General features: G+C 42.5%; 1 protein-coding gene across 1 annotated transcript in view; it reads right to left on the bottom strand.

Annotated features, from left to right (window-relative positions):
• Positions 1-11,294, bottom strand: part of COL6A6 (collagen type VI alpha 6 chain) — a 304,940-nt gene extending 293,646 nt beyond the window's left edge. Inside the window, exon 1 of the mRNA XM_069732250.1 lies at positions 11,201-11,294. The gene's annotated coding sequence lies outside the window, so the exon portion shown is untranslated. The remainder of the gene's footprint in view (positions 1-11,200) is intronic.
• Between the last annotated feature and the right edge of the window lie 1,884 nt (positions 11,295-13,178).

Below are 13,178 nucleotides of genomic sequence, written 5' to 3'. Positions count from 1 at the left end.
TTTCATTTTTGGGGTTCATCTTTTCCCCTTCTACTATCGAGATGGACCCTGTTAAGGTCCAAGCCATCCATGATTGGACTCAGCCGACATCTCTGAAAAGTCTGCAAAAGTTCCTGGGCTTTGCTAATTTTTATCGTCGCTTCATCTGCAATTTTTCTAGTATTGCTAAACCATTGACCGATTTGACAAAGAAGGGTGCTGATGTGGTCAATTGGTCTTCTGCTGCTGTGGAGGCTTTTCAAGAGTTGAAGCGTCGTTTTTCTTCTGCCCCTGTGTTGTGTCAGCCAGATGTTTCTCTTCCGTTTCAGGTCGAGGTTGATGCTTCTGAGATTGGAGCGGGGGCTGTTTTGTCGCAGAGAGGTTCTGGTTGCTCAGTGATGAAACCATGCGCTTTCTTTTCCAGGAAGTTTTCGCCTGCTGAGCGAAATTATGATGTGGGCAACCGAGAGTTGCTGGCCATGAAGTGGGTATTCGAGGAGTGGCGTCATTGGCTTGAAGGAGCTAAGCATTGCGTGGTGGTATTGACTGATCATAAGAACTTGACTTATCTCGAGTCTGCCAAGCGCTTGAATCCTAGACAAGCTCGTTGGTCGTTGTTTTTTGCCCGTTTTGACTTTGTGATTTCGTACCTTCCGGGCTCTAAAAATGTGAAGGCGGATGCTCTGTCTAGGAGTTTTGTACCCGACTCTCCGGGTTTATCTGAGCCGGCGGGTATCCTCAAGGAAGGAGTAATTGTGTCTGCCATCTCCCCTGATTTGCGGCGGGTGCTGCAAAAATTTCAGGCTAATAAACCTGATCGTTGCCCAGCGGAGAGACTGTTTGTCCCTGATAGGTGGACGAATAGAGTTATCTCTGAACTTCATTGTTCGGTGTTGGCTGGTCATCCTGGAATCTTTGGTACCAGAGAGTTAGTGGCTAGATCCTTTTGGTGGCCCTCTCTGTCGCGTGATGTGCATACTTTTGTGCAGTCCTGTGGGATTTGTGCTCGGGCTAAGCCCTGCTGTTCTCGTGCCAGTGGGTTGCTTTTGCCCTTGCCGGTCCCGAAGAGGCCTTGGACACATATCTCTATGGATTTTATTTCTGACCTTCCCGTTTCTCAAAAGATGTCAGTCATTTGGGTGGTCTGTGATCGCTTTTCTAAGATGGTCCATCTGGTACCCTTGTCTAAATTGCCTTCCTCCTCTGATTTGGTGCCTTTGTTCTTCCAGCATGTGGTTCGTTTGCATGGCATTCCAGAGAATATTGTTTCTGACAGAGGTTCCCAGTTTGTTTCGAGGTTTTGGCGAGCCTTTTGTGGTAGGATGGGCATTGACTTGTCTTTTTCCTCGGCTTTCCATCCTCAGACTAATGGCCAGACCGAGCGAACCAATCAGACCTTGGAAACATATCTGAGGTGCTTTGTTTCTGCTGATCAGGATGACTGGGTGTCCTTTTTGCCTTTGGCTGAGTTCGCCCTTAATAATCGGGCCAGCTCGGCTACCTTGGTTTCACCATTTTTCTGCAATTCTGGGTTCAATCCTCGTTTCTCTTCTGGACAGGTTGAGTCTTCGGACTGTCCTGGTGTGGATACTGTGGTGGACAGGTTGCAGCAGATTTGGACTCAGGTAGTGGACAATTTGACCTTGTCCCAGGAGAAGGCTCAACTTTTCGCTAATCGCAGACGCCGTGTGGGTCCCCAACTTCGTGTTGGGGATCTGGTTTGGTTATCTTCTCGTCATATTCCTATGAAGGTTTCCTCTCCTAAGTTTAAACCTCGTTTTATTGGTCCGTATAGGATTTCTGAGGTTCTTAATCCTGTGTCTTTTCGTCTGACCCTTCCAGATTCTTTTTCCATACATAACGTATTCCATAGGTCATTGTTGCGGAGATACGTGGCACCTATGGTTCCATCTGTTGAGCCTCCTGCCCCGGTTTTGGTGGAGGGGGAATTGGAGTATATTGTGGAGAAGATTTTGGATTCTCGTGTTTCAAGACGGAAACTCCAGTATCTGGTTAAATGGAAGGGTTATGCTCAGGAAGATAATTCCTGGGTTTTTGCCTCTGATGTCCATGCTCCCGATCTTGTTCGTGCCTTTCATGTGGCTCATCCTGGTCGGCCTGGGGGCTCTGGTGAGGGTTCGGTGACCCCTCCTCAAGGGGGGGTACTGTTGTGAATTCTGTGGCAGAGTTCACTCCTGTGGTCACAAGTGGTACTTCGGCTGATTCTCTTTGGGATCTTCCGTTTGTGGAGGAAAGTGGTACTGCAGCTTCTGAGTTTCCTCCCTCAGGTGATCTGGTGAGCTCGTTGGCTTCTTCTCTACTTAACTCCACCTGATGCTTTGATCTATGCTTCCTGTCAATGTTTCAGTGTTGGACTGGTTTTTTCCCTGGATCATTCCTGTGGCCTGCTGCTCTGCAAAGCTAAGTTTTGCTTATGTTATTTTGTTGCTATTTTTCAGTCCAGCTTGCTTTATTGGTTTTTCTCGCCTGCTGGAAGCTCTGAGACGCAGAGGGACGACCTCCGTACCGTTAGTCGGTGGGAAGGGTCTTTTTGTCCCCTCTGCGTGGTTATTTATAGGTTTTTGTGCTGACCGCAAAGTTATCTTCTCTATCCTCGTTCTATTCAGCTAGTCGGGCCTCACTTTGCTAAATCTGTTTCATCTCTATGTTTGTGTTTTCATCTTACTCACAGTCATTATATGTGGGGGGCTGCCTTTTCCTTTGGGGAATTTCTCTGAGGCAAGGTAGGCTTATTTTTCTATCTTCAGGAATAGCTAGTTTCTCAGGCTGTGACGAGGCGCCTAGGTTCTGGTCAGGAGCGCTCCACGGCTACCTTTAGTGTGGTTTGATAGGATCAGGGATTGCGGTCTGCAGAGTTCCCACGTCTCAGAGCTCGTTCTTTATTTTTGGGTTATTGTCAGATCACTGTATGTGCTCTGACCTCCATGTCCATTGTGATACTGAATTGGTTAACATAACAAGTGAACCTCAGAAATCACTCTACTAGTCCATCTGTCAGGAACAAACAGTTTCCCCACAGGACAGCGGTCAGGTTTGTCAGCCTGAAATTCCTGAAGAACCCGTCGTAAATCAGGGGAAATGGCAGAAAGGACCACCCCCTCTTTCAGAATACCGACCGGCTCTAAGACCTCAGGAGAATAAGGCAAAAAACTCCTAGAGAGGGCATCAGCCTTAATATTCTTAGAACCCGGAAGGTACGAGACCACGAAATCAAAATGAGAAAAAAACAAGGACCATCGAGGATTCAACCATTTGGCAGACTCGAGGTAAATCAGATTCTTATGATCGGTCAAGACCACAATACGGTGCTTAGCTCCCTCAAGCCAATGTCGCCACTCCTCAAACGCCCACTTCATAGCCAACAACTCCCAAATGCCGACATCATAATTGCGTTCAGCAGGCGAAAACTTACGGGAAAAGAAGGCACACGGTTTCATTAAGGAACCAACAGGATCCCTGTGAGACAAAACGGCCCCTGCCCCAATCTCAGAAGCGTCAACCTCAACCTGAAACGGAAGAGAAACATCTGGTTGACGCAACACTGGAGCAGAAGTAAAACGACGTTTAAGTTCCTGAAAGGCAGAGACAGCCGCAGGGGACCGATTCACCACATTAGCGCCCTTCTTCGTCAAATCAGTCAAGGGTTTAACCACGCTGAAAAAATTAGCAATGAAACGGCGATAAAAATTAGCAAAACCCCAAAATTTCTGAAGGCTCTTCACGGATGTGGGCTGAATCCAATCATGAATGGCCTGAACCTTAACCGGATCCATCTCTATAGACGAGGGAGAAAAAATAAAGCCCAAAAAGGAAACCTTCTGCACCCAAAAAAGACACTTAGACCCTTTCACAAACAAGGCATTGTCACGAAGGATCTGAAATACCATCCTGACCTGCTGCACATGAGACTCCCAATCATCTGAAAAAATCAAAATATCGTCCAAATATACAATCAAGAATTTATCAAGATAATCCCGGAAGATATCATGCATGAAGGACTGAAAAACAGATGGAGCATTAGAGAGTCCGAATGGCATCACAAGGTATTCAAAATGGCCTTTGGGCGTGTTAAACGCAGTTTTCCATTCAATCACCCTGTTTAATACGAACAAGATTATAAGCCCCCCAAAGGTCAATCTTAGTAAACCAACTAGCTCCCTTAATCCTAGCAAACAAATCGGAAAGCAAAGGTAAAGGATATTGAAACTTGACCGTGATCTTTTTCAAGAGGCGATAATCAATACAGGGTCTTAAAGAACCATCTTTTTTAGCAACAAAAAAGAACCTCGCTCCCATCGGTGAAGAAGTTGGCCGAATATGCCCTTTCTCCAAAGACTCCTTAATATAGCTCCGCATGGTGGCATGTTCAGGTACAGACAGGTTGAAAAGTCGGCCCTTAGGAAACTTACAGCCTGGAATCAAGTCAATAGCACAATCGCAGTCCCTGTGCAGTGGAAGGAAACTGGATTTGGGCTCATCGAATACATCCTGAAAATCAGACAAAAACTCCGGAATTTCAGAAGAGGAAGAAGGGGTGATAGACATCAGTGGAACATCATTATGAACCCCCTGACAACCCCAACTAGTCACAGACATGGACTTCCAATCCAAAATGGGATTATGTACCTGTAACCAGGGAAAACCCAGCACGATAGCATCATGCAAATTATGGAACACCAGAAATCGACAATCTTCCTGATGGGCTGGCGCCATGCGCATGGTCACCTGTGCCCAAAACTGGGGCTTATTTTTAGCCAAGGCTGTAGCATCAATGCCTCTTAAAGGAATAGGGTTCTGCAAAGGCTGCAAGGGAAAACCACAACGCCTAGCAAAGTCAAAGTCCATTAAGTTCAAGGCAGCGCCTGAATCCACAAACGCCTTGACAGAAAATGATGACAATGAACAGATCAAGGACACAGATAACAGAAAATTAGGTTGTACAGTACTGATAGTAAATGAACTGGCGATCCTCTTTGTCCGCTTAGGGCAGACAGAAATGACACGGGCAGCATCGCCACAATAATAACACAACCTATTGAGACGTCTGAAACCTTGTCGTTCTGTTTTAGACAGAATCCTATCACACTGCATAGGCTCAGGAATTTGCTCTGAGGATAACGCCATAGCGCGCACAGTTCTGCGCTCCCGCAAGCGTCGGTCAATCTGAATGGCCAGAGACATAGAATCACTCAGATTGGAGGGTGTGGGAAACCCCACCATAACATCTTTAACGGATTCAGAAAGACCCTTTCTGAAAATTGCCGCCAAAGCATCATCATTCCATGTAGTCAACACAGACCATTTTCTGAATTTCTGACAATACAATTCAGCCGCCTCTTGCCCCTGAGACAGGGCCAACAAGGTCTTCTCAGCTTGATCCACCGAATTAGGTTCATCATACAGTAATCCTAACGCCTGAAAGAAGGAGTCTACATTAAGCAAAGCAGGATCCCCGGATTCCAGGGAAAATGCCCAATCCTGTGGATCACCACGTAGCAGGGAGATGATGATCTTAACTTGTTGAATGGAATCACCAGAGGATCGAGTTTTCAATGCAAAAAACAGTTTACAGTTGTTTTTAAAACTCAAAAATTTGGACCTGTCACCAAAAAACTAATCAGGAGTAGGAATCTTCGGTTCTAAAGCAGGAGTTTGAACAATATAATCAGAAATACCCTGTATCCTAGCAGCAAGCTGGTCTACACGAGAAGCTAATTCCTGAACATTCATGCTAGCAGAAGGCTCTTCAGCCATCCAGAGATAAAGAGGGAGGAGAAGACAAAACAGACTGAAGAAAAAAAAATGGCTCAAGACCTTTCCTCCCTTCTTCTGAGATGCATTTAACTCATTGTTGGCCAGTTGTACTGTTATGATCAGGTGGCCTTGGAGCAGCATGAAAACCTTCACTGGAGTAGGTGGCAACTTATACTGACCGCAAACCCTGATCTTATCACCACAACTAGAAGTAGCCGTGGGGTGTGCCTAACAAAACCTAGACACCTCGACACAGCCGGAGGACTAAATACCCCTAAAGATGGACATAGGAAAACTATCTTGCCTCAGAGTAGACCCCCAAAGGATAGGCAGCCCCCCACAAATATTGACTGTGAGTTGGAGAGGAAAAGACACACGCAGGCAGAAAACAGGCTTAGCAAAGGAGGCCACTTCTAGCTAAATAGAAAAGGACAGGACAGGATACTAAGCGGTCAGCATAAAAATACTACAAAAATTCCACAGCAGAAAATACAAAACTCCACCACCTAACTAAAGATGTGGAGAGTATAACTGCAACTCCAGAGAATCCAACCAGACTGAGAAAAACAACTGACACAGTCTAAGCTGGACAAATAGAAACAAAAGATCAGCACTGAAAATAAGCACACAGCAAGTGTGCTTCAGAAAAAGAAACAGACACTTATCTTTGCTGAACTGGCAGCTAAGCAGGTGAGGCCAGGCAGAGATCCAATACTTCCAAAGAAACATTGACAACTGGCAAGGGCTAATGCATCCTGCACACTTAAATATCCCAGTCAGAACAGCAATTAGCAGATATATCTGGCCAGGACTGTGACTCAGAGACGCATGAAGAGAAGGACATCACCACAGCAATTGTGAAAAAACAGCTCCCGTATTTATTCTGCCATCTGCAACGTTTCGGTCCGTGGACCTTTTTCAAGCCCTTTCAAGCCCTCATGCTTGAAAAAGGTCCACGGACCGAAACGTTGCAGATGGCAGAATAAATACGGGAGCTGTTTTTTCACAATTGCTGTGGTGCTGTCCTTCTCTTCATGTGCTTCTGAATTTACCTACTGGGATGGATCCCTGGTGAGGACGTGCACTCTGCTGTCCATAAGAGACGTTGCCATTGTAGGGTGCGGCTTTACTATTAATATTTGATACTTGTGACTCAGAGACAACTGCATTCCCACCTACAACCACTGGAGGGAACCCAAGAGCAGAATTCACAACAGGTCACACTGTGCTCTGCATGACCAGAACTGTTTTTCTGTTTTTCACAATATAAGTCTATGGAGTGTCATTACGAGGGTCCATACACTTACACTGAAACAGAGACTTCCGGTCTCACATAAAGCATAGGGTGGTTTGGATAGTCTGAAGTGTTGTGACTAGGGTTGAGCGACCTTTGCTTTTATAGGATTGGGTCGGGTTTCACGAAACCCGACTTTTTCAAAAGTCGGGTCGAGTGAAATCGGCCGATCCTATAAAAAAGTCGGGGTCGGGGTCGGCCGAAACCCGAAACCCAATGCAGTGCATTGGGTTTCCATGGTTCCCAGGGTCTGAAGGAGCGGAAACTCTCCTTCAGGCCCTGCGATCCATATTTTAGTGTAAAATAAAGAATTAAAATAAAAAATATCGCAATACTTACCCTCTGACGCGCCCTGGTACTAACCGGCAGCCTTTCTTCCTTAGAATCAGCCTTCCAAGACCTTGCGGTGACGTCGCAGCTTGTGATTGGTCACGCGGCGGTCACATGGGCGGCCGCGCGACCAATCACAAGCCGCGACGTCACCGCGACGTCACCGAAGGTCCTGGAAGCGCTGATTCTTAGGAAGGACCTTCGGTGACGTCGCGGCTTGTGATTGGTCGCGCGGCCGCCCATGTGACCGCCGCGCGACCAATCACAAGCCGCGACATCACCGCAAGGTCTTGGAAGGCTGATTCTAAGGAAGAAAGGCTGCCGGTTAGTACCAGGGCGCGTCAGAGGGTAAGTATTGCGATATTTTTTATTTTAATTCTTTATTTTACACTTAAATCTGAATTCCGATACCAATTCCCGATATCTTAAACATATCGGAAATCGGTATCGGAATTCCGATTCCAGATTCAAAAGATCGCCGACTTCATGGCCGACCCCACACTGGGGTCGGGTCGGGTTTCATGAAACCCGACTTTGCCAAAAGTCGGCGACTTTTGAAAAAATTCGACCCGTTTCGCTCAACCCTAGTTGTGACGTCACTAGGAAGAGTAACGGAGCAGTCGTGGATACTGGAAAAGATGGCGGTAAGTGAGTATATTGTCATACTAACCTTACACTACATACAGTACATACACATGTACACAGATTTAGGAGAAAATAAGTTAATTGGAGGGCTTCTTTAATAGACCTGAATGGCTTTTTTGTACAGTAGCACAAAGGAGTCAGGCAGAAGGACAGACACTGAGTTTGTGGAGGAATATAGCACAGGCTGAGGCAGGGACAGGGGGCAAGGGCAGCATTTGACTCAGTGGCAGATAAGACTAAGGGGAGACTAGCCCAGGCTATTATTTCAAAAACAGCCTGGGCTGTTGTAAGTCAGGACTAGATGGCGGCTGTGCTGCAGACAAAAAAGAGCCATATGCCAATGGTTGCTGGATTATTAGTGAGTCAATTTTAGATGTTCGCATCTACGCTTTCCAGGATCAGTCTGATACTTATTTTTTTTATCCTGACAAAGGGGTTAGACAAACTTTGAAAAGCATAGTTGGGGCACCTAAAATAAAGTCAATACTATTCCAGCAACCATTCTTTTTTGTCTGCACAGCAGCCGGGTATCTAGTTCTGATTTACTAGACTTTGATTTATTTTGCATTAACCTAAAGCATTCTACTCACCTACATGGGACTGGCACCAACAGCGGAATTAATAGTAACTTACATTTACTAAAAGGTGCTCTTACCACAACCCGCAGAGAGATAATCATATCCCTTACCCACTCTTTCAACTTCAGTTATATAGTATTGTCCGATGAGAGCGTCTACCCTAGTAAATTTTTCTCTAGTTCTTACTCTATGTGAATATATCATATCATCCTGCAGCGTCCGACACACTAACCAATCCGTCATTTGTAAATACACTAGGTGCTGCAGCCAGATTTGAAATGTTAAACCGTCAGCACCACTGTATGATGAACTCATGCAGCAGCTGTCCAGAACATTTTTTTGTTACTCCCACAGTACAATGAGTCAATCCCCGTTTGTGGTGACCTCTGCCATAAAGAGGTCTAGCCTTTGCTCTTGCACAGTGCTTAGTGCTACTGCTGCCACCTCACACCTTCCCAACTTCCAAGTGTCCTGACTTTGTCCTTGTTGTAGTTTAGGTAAGTCAGTTTATAAGCCCCCTTATTATAATCTATCTATCGCTATCTATGTATATAAGTATAGTGCGAGGGAGTAAGCTAATATTCTGGCTGCTCTGATATCAGACACAGCACTGTCTTGGAGTGAAGAGAGCCAGCATCATGCAAGCAAAACAGTTCTTTGCTTAAAGTAATGCTCTTTGCAGGGCTCACTGGCTTACTGTATGCTGCTCTTGGGACTAGGGAATATTGTAATATCCTGCGCTCTGGCTCATTTAATGCTGCTACGCGGAAGAGCCCTAAGAACTAAGACGTGAGTCCCACTCCAAGGTTTGATATGAGGCACCTAGGACTCTAGTTATACCACTATGGGAATGAGTAAGATAGCCAAGGGTATCACTTGGCTAGCTCTCTCAGTCTCAGGCATCAGGTGTTCTCCTCCAAGGAATCTCTTTAATGGTTACTGCATAAAAAACCTAAAAAATACAGGCAATTTTTGGGCCACTTTAGGACTTTTTCAAGCCAAATACAGTGAGAGATGTGAACACCTGGGAATACTGTGGGAAGTTGCACCAAGATTGCACAGTCCACGGAATGGCGGACGGGAGTAAACATTGTTATCTCGCTAGTCTCATAGACTCTGCATGATCAACCACCATTCCATTTCATCAACAGATGTAATATCCTTTCATGGTCGCATCCCAGGAGATGCAACTTTTAATTTTTTTATCAGCATAGCTTTATGATGGCTCGTTTTTTTTTGCGGGATGAGTTATATTTGTAAGTGGAACCATTGTGGGGTACATTTGAATTTTTACCTAACTACTATTAACTCATTATGGGGAGAAAGTAAAAGAAAACAGCAATTCTGCCATTTTTTTATGCTTCAAATTTTGCGCTATTTACGTCCTTCGAAATGAAAGTGCTAAGGTACATGAATCAGTATGATCAGTGGGTCAGTATGTTTATAGCTATACCAAATTTACATAATTTTAATGTACATTTTATTACTTTTGTACACTAAATACACAACAAAGTAATGTTTTTTGTGTCATGAAATTCCAAGAGCCATACTTTTTAGAATTTTTCATCAATGGATTAGTGTGAGAACTTATTTTTTACATGACAAGATGTACCTTTAAGTGGTACCATTTTCAAGTTCATATGACGTTTTGATGACTTTTTATTACACTTTTTGGGTGGAATGAACAAAAAATACAGAAGTTCTAGGTGCATAAATATATTGTATAGTGCCAGTATATTATATGTATATAGCCAGTCAACAGTTGTGCTTACAGTCGCTGATCACTGAATACTGAGCAATAACTAAAGTCCTGCGGTACATCTATGAATAAAAGACATAAGCTGAGGGGAGGAATAACCTTCATTTCCTGCCAATAGCAAAGCTTTCAGTGTGGTTGAAGTACAGCTTTATAACGCTATTAACCTTTAGATTGACCCCATATCTGCAGGCTAATAGCCTTTGGGGACCTAATCAGTTCCCTTTAAATCATACTTTTAATTATAGATTTATATATTTATTTTTTATTTGATTACATTTATATTTCTTCTTAACTTCACAAAACTATATGCTTCAGTACGCTTTCAGTTTGATTTCTTATCATAAATGTCACAATAGTCAATGAAACTGAAAAGCAAAACATTCCTAGCATTATATTCAGCTATTTGGTCTGTACCTAATCAAATGATTATTAGTTTATTGCATTGTACATAATTTAATAACATTTTAAGTGCTTGTCGATTGAAATCTTGCTGATCAGTATGATCATAACATAATCAGTCATTTAAAATAAAACAAATACATATATATTTATAAATAATTAATACACACATATATATAGAGAGAGGTATATTTAACCATGTATAATATAATAACAGACTTATATATGAACATAGATTATATATAAAGTAAGAAAGGAGAAACTTTGTACTTTATGGCAGCTTCATTAGTAGCAACAACAAAAAATTCTAAGCAAAATGATAATCCTCATTTACCTTAATGTTCTGGACATTATCTATTCTATAGTGGGGCTCTCTGGACAATCGCAAATGGACAAGAATGAAAAGCAAACTACATCTGTCAGCAGAATTGTTTTACTTACAATTACATGAAGAAATTCCTTTTCAATGAAATATCAGAGTTCTCAGACTGTTCTTGCAAGTGTTACACTAGATGATGAAGTATCTGATTTAAATGAATGTAAAGCCCACCCCCCTGAATATAAATGTGACTCCCCCTACACATTCCTTGGAACAGATGCAATTCTTGGGAATTTTAAAGAATTCTTAGGAGAGTTAGGCGATGAATACATAATAAACTTTACGTAAAAAGGAAAAATATTGTGTATTTTTCTCGTACCAAAAATATTTTTCTTCATGCAAAATACTGTTAGCCACCAATGTGACATATTTTTAGTCTATAATCGCCACTTACGGTATTTCTGATGAATATCATTGCTTTGCATGGAGGGTCTAACAAGACTTTAGATACCTTTACATTGTAGTCAGTAATTTGCTGCATGTTTGTAATTTGAAGTAATTTAGTCAGCAATTTGCATTATTGTTAGAAATGTCAAATTGTAAGCCATAAAAGTTGATGCCATTGAGCTGTGATGCTGGAGAACACGTCTAAAAATTCCTTGAACAGTTAGGATCACCAATAAAAATGTTCTTAGTCACAAAAAACTTGTCCCTGGAAAGAAAGATCACCAGATAGAAACTGACCAATTTTGGACATGTGATGAGGGCAAATTCACTAGAAAAGGAGATGCTACTCAGTCGTCAATAGTAAAAAGAAACAGGAGTATTTAGTGGTCGGACACGACTAAATGGATAGAACTAAATTTGTAAACCAAAGCCAGAAGTGTTTTTAGGCTCCAAGTTTTGGCTTGCAAATACTGATGTAAAATACTAACCAAGAATCTACCATGAGAAGGAGGCCTTATAATTTATAGAATTGTAATGTCCAGACACCAAATTAAAGGGAACCTGTCACCCCCAAAATCGAAGGTGAGCTAAGCCCACCAGCATCAGGGGCTTATCTACAGCATTCTGGAAGCCCATTATACCAGGACCGCCCCTGGGTGAGTATAATCTAATCTCTTTTTCTCATCTTTCAGGATACATTGGGGGGCTTATCTACAGCATTACAGAAAGCTGTAGATAAGCCCCTGATGCAGGTGGGCTTAGCTCACCTTCGATTTTGAGGGTGACAGGTTCCCTTTAAGTTCCTTTCTAAGGCATTTGAACTAAAGAAAAAGTCTCACTGAGTAGGCCTAATTTAAATGTCCGTGATTTTTGCAAAAAAGGGTCTAATTTTTATCAGTATTTTGGAACTGAATTTCATCAATGTTTGGTCAGAGTTTCAGTTTTTACAATCAGTGTTTCATCAGTGATTTTCACTAGTGAAAAAATAAATCAAATAGAAAGCGTTTCCTATCCATTGCAATATTAATCACAGACCACACATGAATTGTACACTTTTGCTGTCAGGAATTTTCATGGACCCATAGAGTTATGACTTATGGATAATTTTGATCTGTGACTTGGAATAAAAATAGACATGTCTCCAAGATTTTGTTTGCAGACACACGGTCAGAGAAGATATGCACTGCAATAAATGGCTGTTTTTTGTGAAAAAAAACAAAAAACAGTGCAGCCACATGTACGTTTCCTTCTATGGATGTGCAGATTCATATAGTTTCTCCATATCAATAACATCCTAACAATAGTGGTTAAAGGCTTGGACCTACCTTGGTGATTGCTGTGGAAGATTATTATTTCCAGTTGAAACAATCCTTTAAACTTCGGTACATTTTTGTTAAAATAGCTGTGAAAAAATAATCTGAAAAATCTGATGAACAATGATTTTGTGAAAAGTTAAAGTAATAGTTTTTAATAAAACATAAGAAGATTCTCATAAGATCCCCACAAAAAAAACTGTAAAAAACATTGTGTTTGATTTGACACATCCTATCAATCATATCAATCAAGCAGTCTGTATTATAACTATAATAATTGCACATGAACTGGAGCAGAGGTAAACAAAGAAGACAGACCCAATGTAAAGACAAAATGTGA

This window comes from Ranitomeya imitator, chromosome 6 (assembly GCF_032444005.1).
Source record: "Ranitomeya imitator isolate aRanImi1 chromosome 6, aRanImi1.pri, whole genome shotgun sequence".
Classification (NCBI taxonomy): domain Eukaryota; kingdom Metazoa; phylum Chordata; class Amphibia; order Anura; family Dendrobatidae; genus Ranitomeya; species Ranitomeya imitator.
Note: the sequence above shows the minus strand (reverse complement) of the source record. Positions and strands in the feature narration are given on the sequence as shown.